We start from the raw sequence: 4,146 nt of genomic DNA, 5'->3' as shown, positions 1-4,146 counted from the left end.
TTTTCTCCAGTGCACAGGTGTGTTCACGTGGAGAGCCTTTGCTGTAGCTGCATCCTCTGCCTGGGACAGTCATCTTCCAGGTATGCGCTTGGTAGTTCCATTCCCGACTTTCCAGGTCTTTGCTCAGACCTCACTTTCTCCCTGAGGGCTCCCTGACTTCCTTGTCCACAGCATTTACCGTCATACTGTTGTACTGGAGCGAGCATAGAAAGTCAACACCAAGACAAAAGTATGCCAAATTGCAGGGTCTTTATTGCCAGTGGCCATGGAGGACTCATGTCTCTTCAACCCATGGCACCGAAAGGAGGGTGTCAAGACCTTTCATACCTGTAAAACCATCTTGGTGGTGAGGGTGAGGGGCGGGGGTCGGGGTGAGGGGCTTCAGACATTCCGAGGGCCAGTGGATTCTGTAAATCACTTCCTGGACAGAGATGAGGGTGAGGGGCTCCGGACATTCCAAGGACATTCCAATTGGACATTCCGATTGTTAATTAAGTGGTTCACAGAAGTCAAGATAAGCATTAGTTTACACATTGCCTGGGTAGGGTGGAAATTACAGACCTTAATTACTTATTACAAGTCGCAGGGGCCAAGATGGCGTGGGTTTGGACTGCTTGCCTGTCACATTAGGGTTACAGAGAGCAGTTTCAGCAGAGAGCCGAGGTATGATTGAGGTATGCAGTTTTATGGGGCTTTTACCATGTCACAATATCAACTGGACACTGTGGACTTCCCTTCCTCAGCTTACTTTCTTTACTCTGATATATATATTGCCTCCTAACATGTCAAAGAATTTGTTGACTTATGTTTAATTATCATCTGTCCCCCAGCATGTTTCCTAGGTAGTAAGAACACTAAAAAATTTTCAAAAAAAATTGTTGTCTTGGTGTATCTATGAATGAATAAATAGGTTTCTGGGCCTGCCACGTCATCATCAATCAGAGCAACTTCATCTATTAGATTGAATGTGGTGCAGTGACACACAGGCAATCCCAGCTACTCAGGAGACCTGAGGCAGGAAGGTCGCTTAAGCCCAGGAAGGTCGAGGCTGCAGTGAGCTGTGATCAGGTCTGTGAGTAGACAATGCACCCCAGCCTGGACAATATTGCAAGACACCACCTTTAACAAAATAAAATTATCTTTGATGTAGGGCTTCTGCATAAGATACCACTTAAAGAAAAGATTTAGTAACAAATTGGAAATCACTATAAACCACCACTCTGGTCCAATCCTCCCTATTCGCAGATGGGGAGAGCCTGGACCCAGAGGACACACACATCTGGTTAAGGCAGAACTCAAAGATAACCTATCTCTCCTGATTGATATGTCCAGCCTTCTTCAGTCTGTTGCGTACTCATCCTCCCTACCTAAACATCTTTCCTGATTCCTGCCATAAAGCTTTACATCTGCTTTTAAAGAAGCAGTATTTCACAATTAGCCTAATCGAGACCATCACTGTTAAGAAATAATAATAGGAACTGTACCCGGAAAAGCCCATCTCCCTTTTTTTTTTTTTTTTCAGATGGAGTTTCGCTCTTGTTACCCAGGCTGGAGTGCAATGGCGCGATCTCGGCTCACCGCAACCTCCGCCTCCTGGGCTCAGGCAATTCTCCTGCCTCAGCCTCCTGAGTAGCTGGGATTACAGGCGCGCGCCACCATGCCCAGCTAATGTTTTGTATTTTTAGTAGAGACGGGGTTTCACCATGTTGACCAGGATGGTCTTGATCTCTTGACCTCGTGATCCACCCGCCTCGGCCTCCCAAAGTGCTGGGATTACAGGCTTGAGCCACCGCGCCCGGCCCCATCTCCCTTTTTAAGTTCCATTTACCACAAGTGACAGGTTTGTAAGAATGTGATAAGCTGGGTTTTCTATTTCCAGCTCAACCACCCCAGGTGTGATTAGGCTTATTGATGCTGTTATTCCTACTAATTAGTTTTTATGTGTGTTTTCTGTCTTCTGGCAACACCCAGTTCCTAGAAGTTGCGCAAGCATTTCTCACATATGCAAAGGTGAATGAGGGGGTAAACATCACCATCTGTTCTCTATTTTCCTCCCCAGCAGGTGTTTTCTCCCCTTTTCTTTCCCCCTTTATGGTATGTTATGGGAAAACAGTTGGCCAATCATGCAGCCAGTCACAGACACACTTTATGAACTTTGTCCTGTTTCCAGATTTAAACAAGAAAGAAAAAGAGACTGGTGTGATTCCAACCTGTGCAGCTGTTCTCTGGAGCTGTAATCTTTTAACTCCACCCACCTCCTCTCCCATCTGAGTGTGTGCCGCCACCCCATGGAAGATTTGACAGACGTGTACTTGAGCCTCCTAAAGCCCAGAACCATTCTTTTGCTTGTGAACTAAAGGACGACAGAGATTGTCACTGTAAGATGGATGATGAGACAAATGAGCACCAGTTGGCTTTAAGAACCGCCAGTTTAGGGGCTGGTGCAAAGGATTCATTCCATGTTTTTGAAGCAGAGACAATGAATATTGAAGGCAGTCCAATTCAGGTAACACTGGCAACTTGGAAAACATCTGTATAGCCAACAGTTTCCCTTGGGGGCTTTGAAATAACACCACCCATGGTCTTACCGTTGAAGTATGTTTCAGGGCCAGTGCACTTGAGTGCGCAACACTTAGCAGCTGTGGAAGAAGATGCAGAGTCAGAAGATGAAGAGGAGGAGGATGGGAAACTCTTAAGTATATTTGGCAAGCGATCTGCCCCTGGAGGTGATAGCAAGCCTCTACAGAAAAAAGTAAAACGTGCTGCTGATGAAGATGGCGATGAAGAAGAAGGTGGTAATGCCGATGATTTTGCTGAGGAAGAAACTGAAGAAAAATCTTCAGCGAAGAAATCTATAGGAAGTATTTGGAAAAGACTCCAAACCATCAACACAAGATTAAAAGGTCAAGATCCTTCAAAACAAGAAAAAAAAAAAACTTTTAAAACACCAGAAGAACCTAGTTCTGTAGAAGACATTAAAGCAAAAATGCAAGCAAGAATAGATAAAGGGGCTTTCTTCCCAAAGTGGAAGCCAAGTTCATCAATTATGTGAAGAATGCTTCCAGGTGACCGACTTCGAGGTCTCTGGCAGTGGGGGAAGCCTCTGTGAGAACAGTTTAAAAAGGTTGTTAGAATTTTTCATCTTATTTCATTTCTGTAACAGTTGATATCTGGCTGTCTTTTTTACAATGCAGAGTGAGAACTTTCCCTACCGTGTTTGAGAAATGTCTGGATTCCATTGCCAAGAATGTGTTGTCTAAAATGCCTGTTTAGTACTGAAAACTGGGGAGGAAAATAGAGAACAAATGGTGATGTTTACCCCTTGATTCACTTCAGGGCTTTAAGTATGTATGAAATGTTACTGTAGCAGTAGTGATGGTCAGACATGGATATGGTGAGAAGACAAAATTAACAAGTGGAATAAACCCAGTATTTGAAGTAAAAAAGAAAAGCTTCCACAAAGATGTAGCTAATGTTTATTTAAGGGAGATTAGTGATGATTTTGCTGAGGAGGAAACTGAAGAAAAATGTTGAGCGAAGAAGTCTATAGGAAGTATTTTAACCCAAAATGCAAAATCCTCCTCTTCTTCATCTTCTGACTCTGTATCTTCCTCCAGAGCTACTAAGTGTTGTCCACTCATATGTACTCATATGCACCGGCCCTGAAACATACTTCAGCGTAAGACCGTGGGTGATGTTATTTCAAAGCCCCGAAGGGAAACTGTTGGCCTAACAGTTTGACACAGAAGGACTGGTGATGGAAGAGCACAAACCCTTTCTGGTACCAGTGGTCAGGGCATTCATAGCAATGGTTTCCTCTGCCCAGAAGCTCTTCCCTCAGGCCTGGCAGGGTGGCTCTCAGCTGCCTCAGCATGAGCTCCATCTGCTGAGACAGGCCTTACTTGACCCCCAATCTCCATCACCTCACTCTCTTGTATTGTCGTCATGTGATTGCATGTGAATTTACCTTATCTAATTTTTTAGACTATCTTTTTGTTGTTGTTGTTGAAATGGAGTTTCATTCTTGTCACCCAGGCTGGAGTGCAATGGCATGATCTCGGCTCACTGCAGCCTCCACCTCCTGGATTTAAGCAAATCTACTGCCTCAGGCTGGGTAGCTGGGATTACAGGCATGGACAACCACAC

The 4,146-nt window shown here is 44.6% G+C and overlaps 1 pseudogene; it reads left to right on the top strand.

The window, feature by feature from the left end:
• Positions 1 to 265: 265 nt before the first annotated feature.
• LOC119467911 lies at positions 266 to 3,052 on the top strand (annotated as a pseudogene).
• Positions 3,053 to 4,146: the final 1,094 nt, after the last annotated feature.

Source organism: Cebus imitator, unplaced genomic scaffold, assembly GCF_001604975.1.
Source record: "Cebus imitator isolate Cc_AM_T3 unplaced genomic scaffold, Cebus_imitator-1.0 Scaffold350, whole genome shotgun sequence".
NCBI lineage: Eukaryota > Metazoa > Chordata > Mammalia > Primates > Cebidae > Cebus > Cebus imitator.
The sequence above is the reverse complement of the archived record's forward strand: the minus strand, read 5'-3'. Positions and strand labels throughout refer to the sequence as shown.